General features: G+C 37.3%; 1 long non-coding RNA gene across 3 annotated transcripts in view; it reads left to right on the top strand.

The window, feature by feature from the left end:
• LOC109499753 overlaps positions 1–22287 on the top strand; it is a 224202-nt gene that overhangs the window by 17471 nt on the left and 184444 nt on the right. The gene's annotated exons all lie outside the window — the stretch shown is intronic.

Genomic DNA, 22287 nt, shown 5'->3' on the forward strand with positions numbered 1-22287 from the left:
GTCAAAGGCTGTAATGTTGAAGAAATAGCAATTGTTGACTGAAGAGGCTAAGAGGACCCAAAGCACTACAAAGGAAAGCTAAGATATTCAGCCTCATTTTAAGGACATCTTTGTTCTTAGAATATGGCAATTGGGAGAGAGACAAAAAAAGGGGGGGAGGGGGGTGCCTGGGTGGCTCAGTTGGCTAAGTATCTGACTTTGGCTAAGGTCATGATCTCATGGTTCGTGGGTTTGAGGCCCACATTGGGCTCTTTGCTGTCAGCGCAGAGCCCACTTTCGATCCTATTTCCCTCTCTCTGCCCTTTCCCAGCTAGAGCTCTGTGCCTCAAAAATAAATAAACATTAAAAAAAATTTTAAAAAAGGAATATAACAGCTGGGCATCATGGGATTTGACATTGGCTTATTAATTATACATATAATATACAACTACAAATACAATAACAATGTATAAATATAAAGGTTCAGATACTAAAGTTTCTAGGAAGTACAATAGCCTCATAAATAGGGACTCTCTACCAACTTGTAATTCATGAAGATGCCTATAACACTTTCTTTTTATTTAATACAATTTTTTTAAGCTTATTTATTCTGAGAGTGTCAGAAAGCACAAGCAGGGGAGGGGCAGAGAGAAGGAGGGGAGGGAGAGAATCCCAAGCAGGCTCCACTCTGTCAGCATGCAGAGCCCGATGTGGGACTCGAACTCATCAACCATGAGATCATGACCTGAGCCGAAGTCAGACACTTAACCTACTGAGCCACCCAGAAGCCCTGCCTATAACAGTTTCTTGTCAAGCTTTTTCTCATTTTCTAGGTTAATACAGTTTTCTTAGCACCAAGAGTTATTGACTTCCATATTTTGGTAAACATGTTCTTTTCCCTGCAAATAGGATCTCCAATCTCTCCACACTGAAATTAAGTAGAACAAATCTAATGCTTGACCTACCTGTATTTAGTTTGACCACAAAAAGAATAAAGGAAAATCCATCAACTTACCGCCTTGAGAAATTAAACCTAGATTGCAGCTCTCATCTATTTTTCCTTTATTCTCCTCTTTCCCTCCAAACCGGAACCATTGTTCTGGTTTCTTTATACAATATTACATATAGTTCCTCAAAACACCTATAGTATTTTATATATTTTTATACCTTCTAAAAAAGCTATCACATTCATGTATCCATCTGAAAGGCTTTTATATCTTAAGACTTTTCTGTAGATCTAAAAATCCTTTGTAGAGATTTTCTACACACACACACACACACACACACACACACACACACACACACATATGTTTGTATATATATACACACACACATATACATATATCTATATAGAATTTTTTCTACATGTAATTTGAGAGTGAGAGAGTGAGCATGCACAAGTGGGGAAGGGGCAGAGGCAGAGGGGGAGAGAATCTTAAGCAGGCTCCATGCCCAGAGTGGAGCCTGATGCTAGGCTTGGTCTCACAACCAGAAGATTGTGACCTGAGCCGAAATCAAGAGTCAGACATTTATCCAACTGAGGCACCCAGGCACCCCTCTTTCTTTCTTCTTAGTATGTCAAATCATTTTTTCTAAATATATAGAAAATAATGAAATGCTTGGATTCTCAGAACAAATTTAATATTTATAATGTAGCACCACTTCTTAGATGAAGTAGAGATTACAAGTGGTTAAACTATTTAATGTTCTCAATTTATTTTTTTAATGGGTTATTCAATTAAAATGTAAAAAGTTGACCCATTTCACCCAATGTGTATATCCTTACAACCAGCAACGTCCATTCTTGACCAGTTATATACTCCCATGTTCAAGTAGAAGGGTGCAAGGATGTCTGCTGCAGCACTGTGATAGCAAAACTAATACTTGAGGTTAAACTCTAGTCCAAACTATAATTAAAAGTTTGGACTAAATTAGTCCAAACTAATTAAAAGGAATGAGATAGATACATATTTATTGATCATGGATAAAGCTCTCAGACCTATCATTAAATAAAACAATTGCAAAACAAAATTAACATTATGATAACATTTATATTTTAAAACTATTTCTATGTGTTCTTATATAGCTTTATAAATCCATAGAAAGTTTTACAAGCAAATATTGAAAGTGATCATCTCTAGGATGGTAGTGGGAAGTCAAGGATGGTTTTGTATTAGTACTGGTTGAATTTTTACAAGAAATTCCTATGTTAATTAAAATAGAACTAAAGGTGTATTTAAAAAGTCAGTGTAACATTTTTAGGGTAGGCTAATAATACTGTGGCTTGAATCAAGAGACTAATGCTATTCCAGCAAATGACTAGCTTAAATGGCCTCTAGTGGAACAAATAAATTAGGGGACTAATCTGTAAATACCTACCCCAATCCCTTAAATTTGGAGAATTTGTGTAGGCATAGTGGTATCAATACTGGCAAGCAAGACAAGTCACCATCAGCAGACTGGAAATTGCAATGTACACACAGAAGAAAGATATCAGTGAGCTTGGATGGACCAGAGTTGAAGAAACACACAATACGTGTGTGATGAAAAACCCTGAGAAGACAAGATCCATTGATCCTCCAAAAGTAGTGAACAAATACCAAGAACTAGACAGAGTACTAGTGCAGTAAAGAGGATAATAACTAGAACAGTAGCACTAACAATTAAATTAGAAAAGCAGTACTAACCTGAGTCTTGGGAATGTATTTTGGAGATTTTAGAAAGTAACATCCTAAGTAGGAGTTTGTTCCTGGGGAAGGTATAGATGTCTGAACAAGAAATGCAGCCAAACTAAAGGGATAGGCAGCCGTATTCAAGAGGGAGAAACACTAAAGACTGCTGCGACCAAAGAAAAGCTTTTCTTATTTTAGCAACAGGGAGCTACAGCTTGCCTGCCTGCTCCATGCCCAGATGCCCTAATGTGAAGGCTCCCAGTGGATAGGCTGCACCCAGTTACAGAAGCCCTGCAGTCAACCCTGCCACTGGGGAGGAAGAACCCACAGGAGCTAAAAATAATCAATTGAGTTTCTCATTCCTAGATGTGAATGAACGAAAAAAGATCGTTAGATATTTAAGGAAAAGAAACTAAATGAAAGAGGACAGATAAGAACAAAAAAGTGAACATGCAAACTGATCGTAGAAGCAGCAGAAAAAATTGAAGGACACAGAACTTGAAAGAAAAATTCTGATGTTTTCATGGGGAATAGTGCAAAGAAAAGTATATAAAAGACTATCGGAAAAAGAGCTACTTCTTCTCTTCTCTACTTCTCTCTACACGAGAGAAGTTTGGAGGTTAAAAATGTAATTGCCTTGAGGAGCTACTCCCTCTAGAAGTAGAGGCAAACCAAGCACGAGGAAAACAACATGGGATTTGGAAAACCGAAGCTTCAGTTCAGACAACCAGTGAAGAAAACAGCCATGCTAAAGAGCAATCGGTAAGGAAGGGAGCAGGAATGGGCAGATAGATCCCCAGGAGGGCTGTCTTCAGGGAAATGACAAGGGACTCATGAGAATAGATGGTGTGATGGAAAGAATGAAAAAAGCATGATGTGATAAAGAAATATAATGGAAAAGGTGTATAAGAAAGCCATAATCCTAATATTAAAAAGGAAAATAAGACTCACTGTTAATGTAAGAAAATCCATTTCTTTGACTTTTAAGATCACAATTTTAAGAAGGGTGGGAGAGAGGCTGTACTTTGGGGAGATGGTCTTTTAGGCTCTGCAGTGGAGCACAGGCTAAGGGTAGGCTCTAATACCAGATCGGCTGGGATCAAATCCTGGCTCTACCAAGTACAGCTGTGTGATTTTGGAAAATTGCCCAAACTGTTCTGTGCCTCAGTTTCCCTATCTCTAAAATTGTGATAAGAGTAGTATCCATCTCCCAGAGTTATGAGGATTAAATGAATCTGTACATATAAAGCTCTTAAAACAATGTCTGACACATACAATGAGTTTAATACATGTTAGCTATTGTTTTGCAGTAACATTCGATTTGTGAATGTGTGTACTTGTGGTTTTATCTTTGAGCAAATGCTGGAGTCAGCTGGTCCTAGCCCTTTCTTCTGCTGACTGCCTATAAGCTGTTTTTTTACTCTTCATTCACAGGATCTTGGAGCGGAGCTTTTCCCTGGGGAAATTCCTTCCTTATCTCTGATTTCCTCACATTTCCACACTCCAATTAACAGTTTGATTTATATCCTTCCATAAATTTCTATCTATGTGCATGGATATATATATATAATGTATAATATGTAGTGATCTATATATAAAATTCCTTTTTCAAACAAACACATTTATCTGCAAATTCCTTTTCAATTACTGTATTTTAGACATGTGTTTAAGATAAAAATGCATATGAGTTTCCTTCAAAAAATGCAAATAATTTTATAAATAATACTGGGACAATAGGTATTTGGGACAAAATAAAGCTAATTAAAGAATTAGATATAAAATGTCAAAAGTTATTCAGAGGAAAACAGAATAGCAAAGAAAGAACTCACTGGGGGTGTGGGGGATGGTGATTTTACTAAATAACATATAAGAGTTCTTCAACAAATTAGACTGAATGAGCTCACATGAATGTGAGTTCACTCCAAATCCCATTGAAATGGAATACATACATACTCTCATTAAGATGAGATTTGGGGTAAACTCACCCTAAAATATCCACACCAAATCCCACTGAAATGAGAATATTTATTTCAAAATACATAGAAACTCCAGGAGGACCTGACCTGTAGGCCAGAGCTGCAAGGGGTTTCTGAAACACATAAAGCAGAGGCAAACAGATCAATCATGAGACAACAGACTGAGGAACTGGTATAGAGACAAAAGGGAGTCTTTAAAAAAAATGAATTTCCCTAGGAGAATTGCAAAATAATTTCGCACTAGGGGCTGTATGGACTAGCAGAAGGAACAGCTTGTAGGCAGTTGGCTGAAGAACTGGGTCAGGACTGGCCATTCAACATAGACTCCTGTATAAAAGCACACGTGCAATCCTCTAAACTGAGAATTCTTTTTTTTTTTTTTTTTGACTGAGAGTTCTGATCAGAGAGGTTCAGAAGCCTCAAGTTACTATGCTGAGGGTAGGTTTGGGGAGTCCCTATAATATTATCATTGGAAACAATAGCTCATAGGTACTAGTGATACCTTTTGTTAGTTCCACACTGATTTATTTTAACGTTAAACATGCCTAATAATTTCTAGAATTAGTATCCCCCTAACTACTCATTTTTAAAATTTCTTGAGATCTTTAGTTTCTTTTCAATATCTTGAGTTTACTTATCCCCCAATTTTAAAAATAGTTCATAATGTCAATTCCCACATGGCTTTTTACAGGTTTAGAAAGAGAAGATAGTTGCTTCTGGAAATATTTTTTAAAAAGTCAAATATCGTAAGATTTTGGATTTTTTCTAGAAAAAATCAAGAGTGAAAAAATCACTTCGCAATGAAATATGGCCTCTTACATCACTTAAGTTAACTGTATTAGAAGACAAGTTAATACAAGACATTTATCCTTTCTGATATAAAGGTAAATCCTGAATAAGCCTTAGTTACATTTCTTCTGAGGTTTAAATGAAGGTGGTCATATTCAGTTCAGGTTCTTAAGATTTAATTTCATCCATAGCAGCAACAAAAGGGTTGTGTCCAGGGTACTTAAAGCCAGATTTCTACTGTGTTTGAAAATCAAGGCAGTATCTTGGAAGTTCAAAGGAATCTTACAAGTCCCAGAATTGTATAGGCTTGCTGTTGGTAGCGGGTAACCCTAATTTGTATTGGATGAAGATTTTTTTAAGTTTATTTGTTTATTTTGGGGGTGGGGGGAGAGAGAGAGAGAGAGAGAGAGAGAGAGAGAGAGAGAGAGAGAGAGAGAGAGAGAGAATATGAATCCCAAGTGACTCGGAACTTGTTAGTGTAGAGCCCAACCCAGGGCTCGATCTCAGGAACCACAGGATCATGACCTCAGTTGAAGTCAAGGGTCTGACGCTTAACTGACTGAGCCACCCAGGCATGCCGTGTACTGGGTGAAGCTTCTAATTAAACTTATGTCCATATAATCATTTTGAAAAGAATTCAATGAGACAGAATTTTCAGGTGCTAAAAGTGTGTGTGTGTGTGTGTGTGTGTGTGTGTGTGTGTGTGTGAGAGAGAGAGAGAGAGAGAGAGAGAGAGAGAGAGAGAGAGAGAGAATGAGATCAGTCTACTTAAAGGCTATAGCACATATGTACTTATATCTAGGAAGATGTTTTGGAAGCTGCCTTTCTCTGTCCTGGGAGAAAAAGACCTTTTAATGGTCCATTTCATTTTATTGGTATAAATAGTCATTGATGTTTATGAAGGAAAGGTATATGGAGACAATTTCCCCCTTAGGCTTCTAATACTTGGAACCTGAGCTCTGAAGGCAGATGGCTTCTGGCTGTCTGCACATCAAAACTATTCTGATTGAAGGTTTCTGGGGGGAGGGGGGGGAATTGGTCAAATCTGCATAGAGGCCATTTCTGGAGGAATAGGAAAGAGACGGATATTTTGAGTTTCAAAGTTGCTGCAATGTGTCTGATCACTGAGGTGGTCTAGGCTAAGGCCAGTTGGCCATAGGAACAGCAAAGGACTCTGAAGGGAAACCTTTGGGAAGAAAAAAGTGGAACTGCTGTCTGGCTCCATACCAGAGCCTGGGGTGATTAGGGAAACAACATCGTATCATAGCTTGTATGGAATGACCTAAGCATCTTAGATGGGGCCAGGGTGTGCTTCCTGCATTTGTTCACGATTAAGTTCTATCACTGTCCTTAGAGTTGTACCTGAGAAGCCCATGGCTGCCATGCTGTGGCACAACGAAAACCTGGATAGAGAGGTAGGAGGCTGCTGCTTCCTTTCCCAACATGGAGAAGCCACTCTCAGAGCGACAGTGTGGGTGAAAGCCAATACAAGTGTTGTTGGACCCGAATTTATAAAACGTTGGGTTCCTTTTGTGTAAAAAAAAAAAAAAAAAAAAAGTCTCCAGCATCCCCTCCTAGGACTATAGAAAGGGCCCATGTAAGTGAGTGACCCTGAAGCATGTTGAGTTTCAGGTTGGTAGAACCCTAAGGGGGCTTGCTCACATGGTGGAGGCCTGACCTGGGTGGGAACTACTGCTTCCTAGAAGGACTCAGTGTGGCAGAGAAAATGAGATTAAATGAGATGTGTGGGGTTTTGTTTTGTTTTTTCCATGAAGGTCAGATTCCCTAAAATTCAGTAATGAGGGAAAGTAGGCATTCACATTATGAAGATGGGGAGCTTCTCAGTCGCTATTGAATACTAGAAGGTTCCTATACCATAAAGCAGGATACATGTATCCATCATATCTTACATCTCAGTATCTCTGAAGTGAATGATTTAATTTAACTGATTTAAATTATATATTAAGTTTATTGCAACAACCTGTTAATTAATATAAATGGTTTCCATGAAATTAAAAAAAAAATGTTCTTTCTAATGTCAGGACCACTCCTATGATTTTACCTGTTGTCGTCGTGTCAATGATGTGACATTTTCAACTAAATGCAAGTCAACCCTATCTACTGTACCCTCTTTTCTAAAATTGAAGTGTAGTTGACACACAATATTATCTTTCAGGTGCACAACATACTTACTCAACAGTTATACACTGTGTGAAACAAAGTAACACCATCCTGGACAAATCCACTGTGATGATCACTCTATGACCTGAAACCTTCTTCAGTAACTCCCGCCCCCCCCCCCAGCATTCTCTCCCTCGTCTCCGCCTCCCTCGTCTCCGCCTCCCTCGTCTCCGCCTCCCTCGTCTCCGCCTCCCTCGTCTCCGCCTCCCTCGTCTCCGCCTCCCTCGTCTCCGCCTCCCTCGTCTCCGCCTCCCTCGTCTCCGCCTCCCTCGTCTCCGCCTCCCTCGTCTCCGCCTCCCTCGTCTCCGCCTCCCTCGTCTCCGCCTCCCTCGTCTCCGCCTCCCTCGTCTCCGCCTCCCTCGTCTCCGCCTCCCTCGTCTCCGCCTCCCTTCCTTTCCTCCCTTCCTTTCCTCCCTTCCTTTCCTCCCTTCCTTTCCTCCCTTCCTTTCCTCCCTTCCTTTCCTCCCTTCCTTTCCTCCCTTCCTTTCCTCCCTTCCTTTCCTCCCTTCCTTTCCTCCCTTCCTTTCCTCCCTTCCTTTCCTCCCTCCGCCTCCCCTCCTTTCCTCCCTCCGCCTCCTTTCCTTTCCTCCCTCCGCCTCCTTTCCTTTCCTCCCTCCGCCTCCTTTCCTTTCCTCCCTTCTTGCAAGCAAGTGCAAGTAGGGGAGGGGCAGAGAGAGAGGAAGAGAGACTCCCAAGCATTTTCTGTGCTGTCAGTGCAGAGCCTGACAAGGGGCTCCATCCCATAAACCAGGAGATCTTGACCCAAGCTGAAATCAAGAGTCAGATGCTTAACTGACTGAGACACCCAGGTGTTCCCCAATCCCCATTCTTTAACCACACCCTTGGGGAATAATGTCTTTGATCCCCTATGGAGATAGGACGATGATTCTCAAGCATTTCCTCCCAGGTGGTCTACAAGCACATACTCCTCAGCCTCTGAGGCTATAAAAGAAGGTCTAAGGGGAGGTAGTTTTGTGGAGGTCGATTCAGCTCATGTCTTCCCAAGACCAGCTTCAGTCTCTGAGTACCCTTAATAAACGATTTCTTGTCAAGCTGGACTTGTCAGCATTTCTCTTTGGTCTTATGGTGACTTTGGAGGGGTTGTGTATTTACCTCCCTTTCACAGGACATAAACATTACAAAATGTCACCATGGTAGGTTACTGTGTTACCATACAAAGTTATTATATTGTTGGCCATATTCCTTGTGCTATACCTTTCATCCTCTTGATTTATTTATTTTATAACTGGAAGTTTGTACCTCTTAATCTCCTTCACCTATTCTGCCCAGCCTCCTAGCCCCTTTCCCTCTGCCAATGACCGGTTCTCTGTATTTATGAATCCATTTTCTGGGTTTTTGTTTATTTTGTTTGTTAGATTCCACGTATAAGTGAAACCATATAGTATTTGTCTTTTTCTGTCTGACTTATTTCACTTAACACAATACCCTCTGGGTCCATCCATGTTGTTACAAATGCCCCCCCTTTTTATGGCTGAGTAATGTTCCATTACATATATATACCACATTTATTTTACTTTTTTTGAGTATAGTTGTCACACAATGTTATACTAGTTACTGGTGTACAACAAAGTGATTCAACTTCTCTAATTTATGCTACACTCACCACAAGTGTACCTACCATGTCACTATACAATGATATTGTAATATCATTGACTGTATTTTCTATGCTGTGCCTTTTATATCTGTGAGTTATTCCATAACTGGACACTTGTATTTCCCACTCTCCTTCACCCATTTTGCCCATCTCCCCTCCCTCCTCCCCTCTGACAACCCTCAGTTTGTTCTCTGCTTTTATGGTCTGATTGTGTATTTTCTGTTTATTCATTTGTTTTGTTTGTTAGGTTCTACAAACAAGTGAAATCATGTGATATTTGTCTTTATCTGACTTATTTCACTTAGCATAATGCCCTCTGGGTTCATCTATGTTGTCTTGAATGGCATGATCTCATTCTTTTTTGTGGCTGTATAATGTAATATATATATTCCTTTTTTTATCCATTTGTCTATTGATAGACACTTAAGTCACTTCCATATCTTGGTTGTTGTAAATAATGCTGTAATAAACATAGAAGTGCATATATATATTTAAAGGAGAGTTTTTGTTTTGAGCAAATACCCAATAGTGGAATTACTCAAACATGTGGTATAACTATTCTTAATTTTTTGAGGAATCTCCATACTGTTTTTCCACAGTGGCTGCACCAGTTTACATTCCCACCAACAAACAGTGCATGAAGTTCATTTTTCTCCACAGCCTTACCAACACTCGTTATTTCTTGTCTTTTTTTTATTTTAGCCATTGTGATAGGCACAAAGTGATATCTTATTATAGTTTCATTTGTATTTCCCTGATGATTAGTGATGCTGAGCATCTTTTCATGTGGCTGTTGGCCATCCATAGATCTTCTTTGAAAAACCTCTACTCAGGTCTTCTGCCCATTTTTTAAATTGGATCGTTTGTTTTTGTGGGCTGAGTTATAGGAGTTCTTGATATGTTTTGGATATTACCCCCTTATCAAATATATTATTTACAAATATCTTCTCCCCCTCAGTAGATTGCCTTTCCATTTTGTTGGTTTCCTACATTGTGCAAAAGCTTTTTATTTTGCTGTAGTTCCAATAACTGAATCTTGCTTTTGTATCCCTTGCATTAGGAGACCTATCTAGAAAAATGCTTCAATGACTGATGTCAGAGAAATTACTGCCTGTGTTCTCTTCTAGGATTTTTATGAATTCAGGTTTCACATTTAGGTCTCTAATCCATTTTGCGTTTAATTTTGTGGATGGTAAGTGGTTCAGTTTCATTTTTCTGCATGTAGCCATCCAGTTTCCCAACACTTGTTTTCTTCGACACTTGTTGAAGAGACCATCTTTTCTCCATTGTATATTCTTGCCTCCTTTGTTGATTCATTGGTTATATAGGCATGAGTGTATTCCTGGGCCCACTCTTCTGTTCTAATGATCTATGTGTCTATTTTTGTGCCAGTATTATACTGTTTTGATTATACAGCTTTTTAGGATATCTTGAAATCTGGAAATGTGATACTTACAGCTTTGTTCTTCTTAAGATTGCTTTGGCTATTTGGGGTCTTTTGTGGTTCCATACAAATTTTAGGATCATTTGTTCTAGTTCTTTGAAAAATGCTTTGGTATTTTGATAAGGATTGCACTGAATTTTTAGATTGTTTTGTGTAGTATGGACCTCCTTAACAATGTTAATTCTTCCAATCCATGAGCATGGAATATCTTTCCATTTGTTTCTGTCACCTTCAATTTCTTTCATCAGTGTTTTATAGTTTGCAGAGTATAGATCTTTCACCTCCTTGGTTAAATTTATTCCTAGGTATTCTTTATGGTGCAATTGTAAATTGATTTTTTTCCCCCTAATTTTTCTTCTACTTAATTATTAGTGTATAGACACACTACCAATTTCTGGGTATTAATTTTGTATCCTGCAACTTTACTGAATTCATTTATTACATCTAATCGGTTTTTTGGTGGAGTCTTTGGGGTTTTCTATGTATATCATGTGCACATAGTGACAGTTTAACTTCTTTATTAATTTGAATGCTTTTTATTTCTTTATGTTGTCTGGTTGCTATGGCTAGGACTTCCAGTACTAGTTGAATAAAAGTGGTGAGAGTAGACTTCTTTGTCTTGTTCCTGATCTAGAGGAAAAGCTCTGTTTTTCACCATTGAGTATGGTGTTAGCTGTGGTTTTTCTATAGGTCTTTTTTATGTTGAGGTATGTCCCTTCTAAAACCACTTTGAGAGGTTTTATCATGAATGGATGTTGAATTTTGTCAAATGCTTTTTCTGCATCTGTTGAGATGATTCTATGATTTTCATCCTTCACTTTGTCATGTATCACATTGATTTGCAAATACTGAACTATCTTTGCATACTCAGAATAAATTCCATGTGATTGTGGTTAATGATGCTTTTAATGCATTGAGTGTGGTTTGCTAATAGTTGTTGAGGATTTTTGCATCTATGTTCATCAGGGATATTAGCCTATAGTTTTCTTTTTTTGTGGTGTCTTTGTCTATTTTTGGTACCTGGGTAATGCGGACCTCATAGGATATATTGGAAGCTTTCCTTCATCTTCTTTCCCTCCCTCACCCCAGAACTTGAGGTGAGTAAATTGTAACTCTTCTTTAAATGGATTCACCTGTGAATCCATCTGGTTCTAGACTTTAATTTTTTTCACAGTTTTTTTCTGTTATTATAAATTTCAATTTCATTACTAGTAGTTTGTCTTAGATTTTCTATTTTTTCTTGATTTAGTTTTGGAAGATTATATGTTTCTGGTAATTTACCTCTTTCTTCTAGTTTGTCCAATTTGTTGGCATATAATTTTTCTTACTATTCTCTTATAATCTTTTGTATTTCTGTGGTGTCAGTTGTTACTTCTTTTGTTTCTGATTTTATTTATTTAGGTCTTTTTTTTCTTTTCTTGATGAGTCTGGCTAAAAGTTTATCAATTTTGTTTATGGCTTCAAAGAACCAAATCTTGGCTTCATTCTCTTTTTCAGTCTCTATGTCCTTTATTTCTGCTTTGATCTTTATTATTTCCTTTAGTCACTATTGAACTTTCTTCACTAGTTCCTTTAGGTGTGAGGTTAGATTGTTTATTTGAACGTTTTTTGGTTCTTAAGGTAGACCTGTAGCATTGTTTATTTCCTTCTTTAGAACTGCTTTAGTTCTAAAAAGATTTTAGACTGTTGTGTTTTCATTTTCATTTGTTTCCATGTTTTTTCTTTTCTCATTTTATTTCTCATTGACCTACTAACCTACCTATTTCTCATTGTTAAGTATCATGTTGTTTAGCCTCTACATGTTAGGTTTTCACCTTGTCACCGAGCTCTAGTTTCACACTCTTGTGGTCAGAAAAGATGCACAGTATAATTCCAGTCTTTATAAATTTATTGAGACTTGTTTTGTGGCCTAACATGTGATCTATTCTGGAGTGTTTCATGTGCAATTGGAAAGAATATGTATTCTGTTTTTGATGGAATGTTCTGTGTAATGTCCATCTGGTCTAATGTGTTATTCAAAAATAGTTTCCTTATTGACTTTTTTTTCCCTGGATGATCTATTCATTGATGTAAGTGAGGTGTTAAAGTCCCCTACTGTTATTGTATTACCATAATTTTTTTCTTTATGTCTGTAATATTTGCTTTATGTATTTAGGTGCTCTGATATTGGGTGTGTACATTTTTCTTTGTTTTAAAGTCTATTTCATCTGATCTAAGTATTGCCACCTGGCTTCTTTTTTTTTTTTTTCCTTCTGCTTCTATTTGCATGGTAAATGTTTTTTCATCCCTTCATTTCAGTCTGTATGGGTCTTTAGGTCTGAAGTGAGTCTTTTGTAGGCAACATATAAATAGGTCTTGGTATTTTTTTTTTAAATCCATTCTTCTTACCCCAGTGTCTTTTGATTGGAGCATTTAGACCATTCACATTTAAAGTAATTATTGATAGGTATGTACTTTTTTGCCATTTTCATTGTTTCTGCTTGTTTTGGGGGTTGTTTCTTGCTCTCTTTGTGACTGAGTTTCTGTAGTGTTATGTTTGGCGTTTTCTCTTTAGTTTTTTGTGTATTAAGGGTTTGGTTTTACCATTACCATGAGGTTCATATATAACATCCTAAGTTTATAACAGTCTAAATTAAGTTGATGTATACCACATCTTCCTTATCCATTCACTTATTGACGGACACCTAGGTTGCTTCTATGTCTGCCTATTGTCAACAAGGCTGCAATAAACATAGGTGTGCTTATCTTTTCCAATTAGTGTTTTTGTTTTCTCTGGGTGAACACCCAGGAGTGAAATAATTGGGTTGTGTGGTATTTAATTTAAGTTCTTGAGGGACCTCCATACTGTTTTCTATAATGGCTGCACAAATTTACATTCCCACCAACAGTACACAAGTGTTCCCTTCTCTCTACATCTTTATTAATGTGTTATTTCTTGTCTTTTGATGCTAGTCATTCTGACTGGTGTGAGGTGATAGCTCATTGTGGTTTTAATTTGTATTTCCCTGATGATTAGTAACGGTGAGCATCTTTTCATGTGACTGTTGGCCATCTCTAAGTCTTCTTTGGAAAAATACCTATTCAGATCTCCTGCCCATTTTTAAACCAGATTATGTGGGTTTTTTCAGTGTTGAGTTGTAGGAGTTATTTATATATTTTTGATGTTAACCCCTTATTGCATATATCATCTGCAAGTATCTTTTCCCCCTCAGTCAGTTACCATCTCGTTTTGTTGGTTTCCTATGCTGTGCAAAAGCTTCTTAGTTGATGCAGTCCCAATCGTTTATTTTTGCTTCTATTTTCTTTGCCTTAGGAGACAGAGCTAGAAAACTACTGCCAAGCCCAATGTTCATGAGATTACTGCCTTTGTTTTCTTTTAGGAGTTTTATAGTTTAGGGTTTCACTTAGGTCTTTAATCCATTTTGAGTTTATTTTTGTAGATGGTGTAAGAAAGTGGTCCAGTTTCATTCTTTTGCATGTAGCTGTCCAGTTTTATCCAACACCATTTGTTGAAATGACTGTCTTTTCCCCATTGAATATTCCTGCCTCCTTTGTCTAGATTAATTGACCATATAAGCATGGGTTTATTCCTGGGCTCTATTCTATTGATCCATGTGTCCTTTTGTGCCAGTACCATGCTGTTTTGATTACTACAGCTTTGTAATATAGTTTGAAATCTGGACTTGTGATAGCTCTAGTTTTGTTCTTCTTAAAATTGCTTTGGCTCGACAGGGTCTTTTGTGGTTCCACACAAATCTTAGTATTTTAGTTCTGTGAAAAAGGTCATTGGTATCTTGATAAGGATTACATTGAATCTATAGATTGCTTTGGATAGTATACTGTACCCCTCTTCTCAAGGCCTTCTTTTCTTCCTGTTTTTAAATTCCCAACTAATGTATCTAGCTCTATATTGTCCATCATTGTCCATCAAAGCTCTATAAAAGTATAAAATAACTTCCTAGCTTCACTTTCTCCTTCCTCTTTACCTTCTATATTTCAAGAATTAAGCCCAATTGAAATATGTCCTAGTATCTTTTGTACTCATTGTCTCTTTGTATCCCAATGTCACTGTTAGATTCTAGACTATTACAATGGCTTCAAGCTCTTTATTAGTGTCTTTCTCTTCCCATACTATCTTCATAATGCTACCAGACATGGCCTTTCTAGAGCACAGATATGACTGTGTCACTGTACAAAAACTGCTGGCTCAATAGAGTCTCAACCTACTTTTTGGTATCATCTCCCACCTCTTCTCCTGGCCCCACATTCAGTCATGTGGGACCACTTGCTGCTTCCTGAACATGCACATGCTTTCCTTCCTTTTCCTATCAAATGAATTGGCCTAATTTCAAGGGCCAAATGAAACTTTAACTCTTACATGATGATTTTCCTAATCCTCCTTAATTTGAATTAATTATTCTCACTTTTATGCTCCCCTAGCACTTTAAAAAATATTCCTATTTCTTTAATTTGATCATTCTTATTCAAATTTCTCTAGTATTACATAGCATACACCATTAGGCTATGAGCAAGACTGTGTCCTGTTCATTATTTTCCTCATTCCTTAACCCAGGATCTGGCCCATCAGAGGCCTATGGGAACACAGCCACTACTGCTGGCAAAATTTCACTTTTATTTACTATATCCTCAAAGCTCACAGAAAAAAAAGTCTGAATTGCAAATGGAATTTGTTTTCTTCTTCTTGCTTATACTCTACATGCAAATTCTGTTAATCATTTCTTAATTCATTGCTTCCTTTTCTGGTACTCAACTCTATTCTGTTTTCTTTTTTCGAGAGGTCTTACCTCTCCTCCTAATATGTAGCTTCTCATCTCTTCTCAAATTTTATTTTTAATAAGGCAAAAAAAATCTAGTTCTGGATATCTACCTCCCTCCTATTCCATTTCATTTGGAATAGTCTTTACGTTCCAGAGAGCTTTTCCAGTTTGAGTCCAGTGAAAATAAGAAATTGTTTGTTGACACAGCATAGAATCTGCTTACAATGGACTTCAAGAACTAAATAAGAGGTGAACTCTTTCCTGAGTTGTTAATGATTTTTAAATTGCTCATGAAAATAGAAAAGTCTTGCAGATAAATCAGATGATTTCAAGTGGATAATGGGGGAGAAAGCTTTTGTCATGTGAGATCGTTATCTTATGAGTTACAATTCAGCCATAGTTAATAGTGATTGAAGGGTATGTGTGAAGTGAAATGAGAGTTGATGACTTCAGTTCATTTTCCAATACAGGAATGTCAGAATTTAAATGCACCCCAAAGGGTTATAGGAAGCTGTGTTTTCTAAAGGAAAAATGATTGAATGGGGAGAACTGACTTGGTCATGGATTACCAACAGAATCACTTGCTTGAAGGCTGGTTTAATTCTTTCTCTCATAATGTACCCACTAGATGAGGAGATTTACAGTACAGACCACGACTCAATCAAAAGAAGCAGGGAAAAGAAGAGACGTTCAAACGACATACATGCATGTATACACTATTGACTGCTTTGTTTAGATGTTGTCATTCTATGGAATTTTAATTATCTAATGAATACTTAATTTTTTATCTTTGAGATATTTTGAAAATATGAAAGCATTCAAAATCTTTTTCCTCTCTTAATTGCTTTACAGGAAATAAAAATTCAGGGAATTGTCAACCTTTTAATTTAACCTAAAAATCCAGTTTTAATTTTACTTAAAACCAAAATATTTTTGAAAGTCTATTATATGCTAAGTATTCTATGTGGTATTGATGAGAAAGCAAAACTATTATAGGTCTTTTGTGAGAGAAAAACAATGAGAAATGTACATAGGGGCTGTTTGTAAGCTATATAAGAAAATTTAAATGTCACTTATAACAATTGTTATATAGATACCTTATGTCCCAGAACTTATCTAATGGGGGATATATATTTCTAAAATATTAATTCTAACAGGGCTTGAATGAGATTACAACCAAATTTTATAAAAAAAATTAGGAAGGAAAATGAAGTTTATTTTAAAAAATCTGGGAAGGCTTCTTAGAAGAAGTAACATATAGACTATTTTATAAAAATACCAGTTAAAAAAGTTATGCTGATGTTCTGTATTTTTCTTATTGTATATCATTGCATCACTATCAGTAACCAATCAAGAGACACAAATAATTATTTTCTCAGTTACTTTTTATAAAGCTTGCCAAGTTATTTACCTTTGGAATGTTCCTTCCCCAAAGAGAAAGCCAGAAGAATTTAGAAGTATATATTCTAAAAATATTTGTAGGTATATGTGTATAGATACATGTGTGTATGGTTGTATTATATGTATATCAACAGGTGTGTATATATATGTATGTGTGTGTGAGCTATCATATGTATGTGAGGTATACATATCTCATGTATATATAACTCTGTCAAAGCTCATCTCTCCACTAGAGAAGCATTCCAACCTACATGCAACATTAATTTTTAAGTTACCTTCTCCTTCTGGTCCACCAAAGGCTGAGAGGATAGGCAATGTTTGTTAAGTGCTTATTATTTCTAATCATTTTCTATGTGATTGGTCAAATTCTCATTAACAGCCTATGAAATAGGTATTCACTGCCTTTTCATAAGGATGATTGGGCTGGGATGTGAATTCAAGATAAATGTCTCCAGTGCCTGTGTTCTCCGTCACAATGCTTTATTTTCTCTTTGCAAGTGGTGATGATTCTCAGATTTCTATTCCTCCTAGTGCCTAAATCACTCTCTAGATGTTACTTAGCCACTTGGGGAGAGTCCATTTTCTGTCTGGTTCATTACTATACTATTTCAAAGCAAAGTAGATGCATTCTGTCAAAATGAATTTCCATAAAGTGAGTCAAATTTTTGACTATATCATTATAAAATTAGAGGTATATTTCCATAGAGAAAAATATTTCTTAATAAGTAATGACAAAGTTTTGATAAGGAGAGGATTAAGATGGTAGCTAGCCCAGGTTCATTTGGAACCAACAAATCCTTACTTAATTACTGTCTCGCAATGGCAGTATACTTCTTTGTAGTACCGTGTTGACTTTAGAATGTCTCCTTTTGTCTTCATTTGCTCACCTCATCATTCCTGCTGAGTCCTGGTTAATAAACAGTAAATATCCAAACATGGTTCTACCCCCGATTACCTCTGTATTTACAGTTTTCAGAATTTTTGTGCTCATCTCCTGGTATTTATCTGGCATTTTCAGTGTCTGATTCAGTTGGACTGCTACCACACATTTTAACTTTAATTTCTACCATATTGTTTTATTTCTATCAGGTTTTTATTGAGACCTATGGTGGATTGAATAATTGTGCTCAATTCTTCATCTCTCTGAACCTAGTATTGCACATCCACACTCTTGACATGGGTTCAGGTAGGCAGAGTACTATACTTCCTGCCTGTTGACTTTGGCTTTGGCCATATGACTTGCTTTAATGAATGGGATATTAGTAGATGTGATGTAAACAAAGGTTTGATATGAGCTTCTACTCCTGACTTTTTCATGAGAAAAATGTGCTTTAGGCAAGTGTGATAAATATATATTTGGTCTTTGTCCCCAGGTCCTGCAACAGAGCTTCTAAAATCCTTGGAATTTCCTGAGTGATAGGGTTAACAGAAGTACCTTTTATTGTTCATTACAGTCTCCTTTCTACCATACCTGAGTTTACTCTAAAAAGGTTACTTTTGGCCTCGGGATGGGGGCTGGTCACCAAGAAGACCCAAGCATGATTAGAGGGTTGGAATTTTCAACCTTACCCCCACTTCTTCCAGGGAGGGAAGAGGAGATAGAGATTAAGTAAACAGCCACTGGCTAATAACTTAATCAGTTTTGCCTACCTAACAAAACCTTCATAAAGTCCTCCAAATGGTGGGGTTCTGAGAGTTTAAGTTGATGAATACATAGAGGTGCTGGGAGGGTGTTCCTCCTTGAAGAGAGCATGGATGGTCCATGCTACCCCTCCCATAGCTTGCATATCCTATGCCTCTTTTTCCATTTGGCTGTTCTTGAGAGTTATATCCTTAATAATAAAGCAAAAATGGTAAAGAGTTTCCCTGAATTTTGTGAGCCATTCTAGCAAACTAGCAAACCTGAGGAAGCAGTTGTGGGAACCCCTCAAATTCTGCCAGGTGGTCAGAAGTACAAGTGGCAATCTGAGGCTTTTGACTGGTGTTTGATTAGGGATAATCTTGTGGCACTGAATCCTTAACCTATGGGGTCTGTGCTAACTCTGGGTAGTTGGTATCAGAATTGAACTGAATTATAGGACACCAGTTGGAGAGTTGAAGAACTGGCTGTTGTGGGGGAAAAACCCACACATCTGGCATCAGAAGTGTTGTGAGTAAAAATAGTTCAGAAGTAGTGTCAGAGCCAAGAAGAAGAGACACATGGAGCAGGCCTAGATCAAACCTGCAGCTTAGAGCTAAGCCCAGCCTAAATCAGTTGAAACCCAGCCAACCCAGCAATGCATAAGGGAGAAATAAATACTTGTTTTTGAAAATCACTGAGTTTTAATATGGTTTGCTACACAGCATAAATGGATGTGCAATCATGTGCCAGGTACTGTTTTAAGCAGTGGATGGCTTCTTCTCTCAGAATTCTGTAGGTTTTTGGCTTAATAAAAAGAAAATTTACCTGCCTTATTCTTAAAATACAGAATTTTCCATATTGAACATAGTATATGGAATTCTACATTCAAATATAATACAAGCAGCTGTATAGGTTTAGAGAATTTGATAATACAAAGATAAAAGGGAAAGAGAGCCCAGTTAACCAATTAGGCAAGACCTTGTACGTTACCCTCAGTTTTGCAGAACTCCCCAAACCATTTTTTCCAGGGTACCCAAGAATTGAGGAGCCTCTCAGGAACTGCTACACAATAACTAGACCCAAAAGAAACTGATGCACAAACCTCAGAACAATTACTTCTTCTGTTACGAGAGATACTCCTTTCTAGTGACTGTAATACATATGTCTGCTTTCCTAGATACCACTTCCTAATATCAGCTACCAGGGAAGTAGAATCATCACATACACCAGTGAGGATAAGTTTGGCTGAATATAGCAGATAACTACCAAATACAGTATCTTTAACAAGATAAATATGTTTCTCTCATAATTAAGAAATGTGTGAATACACAGTCCAGTGCTGGTATGGCCTACAGATTTCATCAGGGACCTACCCTTTTATCACTCTGTACCATCATTTTCAGTATGTGGCTCCCATATTCAAAATTGAAAGCCCAATATGTTAAAACTCCAGCCATTATTTCCATATTCCAGGGAAGGAAGGAAAGCAAAGGAGGAAGAGAAATAAATCCTCACTGGATTTCACTTATATCACATTTACTAAAATTTATGATTATAACTGGTGCAAGAAAGTCTCAAAAGTTTAATCTTTAAGTGCATGCATGCATTGCTGTCCTGAATTAGTATGTTTGCTACTAAGCAGAAAGGGAAAACTGGATGTTGAAGAAAGCAGGTGGTGGGGCGCCTGGGTGGCGCAGTCGGTTAAGCGTCCGACTTCAGCCAGGTCACAATCTCGCACTCCGTGAGTTTGAGCCCCGCGTCAGGCTCTGGGCTGATGGCTCGGAGCCTGGCGCCTGTTTCCGATTCTGTGTCTCCCTCTCTCTCTGCCCCTCCCCCGTTCATGCTCTGTCTCTCTCCCAAATATAAATAAAAAAACATTGAAAAAAATTAAAAAAAAAAAAAAAAAGAAAGCAGGTGGGAATCTCTGCTCACCATATCGGTCTCATTCTAGTTGTCTATTTCACATTTTGATGTTCCTTAAGTCAGATGCATTGTGCGGACATTGATTATGTACTTGATATTTGCCTGAAAACCCATTATTAAATTTTTTTAAATCTTTATTTTTGAGAAAGAGAGACAGAGCAGAGTGTGAGCAGGCGAGGAACAGAGAGGAGACACAGAATCCAAAGCAGGCTCCAGGCTCCCAGCTGTCTGCACAGAGCCGAGGATGCAGGGCTTGAACCCACAAACTGCGAGATCATGGCCTGAGCCAAAGTCGGACACTTAACCGACTGAGCCACACAGGCCACCCCCTGAAAACCCATTATTAAATTGATAGAATGCTTTTTAATGTTTTTAAAAAATGTGCTAATGATATGAATACTCTTGGTGAGAATAAAATCAGAGCACAGTGAGCTTCGTGGGATATGGTAACGCCTTGTGAATTACCCCTGCCCCACAAAAGGGATAACATTTTCAGAATTAAAATATGTGGGTCTGCCAGACTCAGAGTGGCTATTCTACGAGAGAGAAACTCACTGAATTTTTGCTTTTGGGGATTCCCTTTTCTGGAATCCTTGTATTCTCCCCTCCTAAGACAGTCTCTAGTTATGGAAACCTTTGTTTTTGGCCCTTGTTGCTCTGGTCTTTCTCCATGATTACTCTCTAGTAACTTTAGACTTAACCTCTCTATTGCCAGAGTTCTCCAGCCAGGATGAGTTAAACCATTTTTTAGGCTGTATCTTCTACACAGGACTACTTTCATCCATAAATGTGTTAATTTTAACTAGTTTAACTACAAAAGTTCACCTCTCTACTTAGTTCTAGGGACTCCTGTCTCTTTCAAGTACTTCTAACATGGGCCACATTTCCTTACCCAAAGAGAAGCTGTCCAGGTAGGTAATTTGGAAAAAAATTCCAGTAATTCTTTAGTTTCTGAATTTTACAAAGTCATAGTTTCAGGTAAGATGGGAAAAGATAAAGCTATACCTTAAACTTTGTGGTCTGTTTCATAGAATCACTTAAGAAATTGTTGTGTTTCCTAGGTTATCATTGAAAGATTTAAATACAAAATTTAATTTTTTTCTTTTACAAGCAAATGCTTTATGTGCTAAAGATATATTTTGCTATGTATTTGGCAAGCTTTAGATAGTGTTTGAGATCCTTTGTTAGTTGCTTAGGGTTACTACTGATAAGAATAAAGCTACTATATATTTTTTTAAGTAAGACATCAGTTTTAAAATCCTGATTTCTGCCATGTGAAAATAGGAGAAATGTGTATCTTAGGATCACTGAAATATGATTTAGCAGAATTTTTAGTGATGATTACTAGTGTAAAATATAAACTATAGATTATAAAGCCTGTAGGTAGAAGACTATGTAAAATTAGGGGGTTTAGAGCCTGGAATTAAATACATTAGAGTCTTTCAGTTCTAGAAAATGTATGCTTATGTTTGCACATAGCTCATGTGCATCAAAGGATTATTACAGAAATTCACAATCTTTGTACTTACCAGAGACTTTAAGAGGGTAATGGCTGAAAGTTTAAACATTATTAAAAGGATTGAGTTAATTAGCCTTAACTTAACTGCCTTTTTGAAGAAAAAACAATCAAGCTTCTTCTACAGTTCTTGAGCTTTCCAGGTTCCCCCTTTATCACAAAAGGAATGAATTTGCCAATACATCCAGTGAAGTGTCTGCTATAAGCAATGTAGGTCTCTGTAACTCTCAAAGACTATTGTGTTTTAATTTCATATTTCTTTATAATTCATGTTCTTTTCAAAGTTCAACCACCTCCCCAAACGTTGTGAACCCTATGAGCACACAAAAATTACTGAGAATTCACTCTGTACCAGGCACTCTGTGAGGAAGTGGGGATAAAATAAGAAATTC

The sequence above is a fragment of the Felis catus genome, chromosome B2 (assembly GCF_018350175.1).
Source record: "Felis catus isolate Fca126 chromosome B2, F.catus_Fca126_mat1.0, whole genome shotgun sequence".
In the NCBI taxonomy this organism is placed as follows: Eukaryota; Metazoa; Chordata; class Mammalia; order Carnivora; family Felidae; genus Felis; species Felis catus.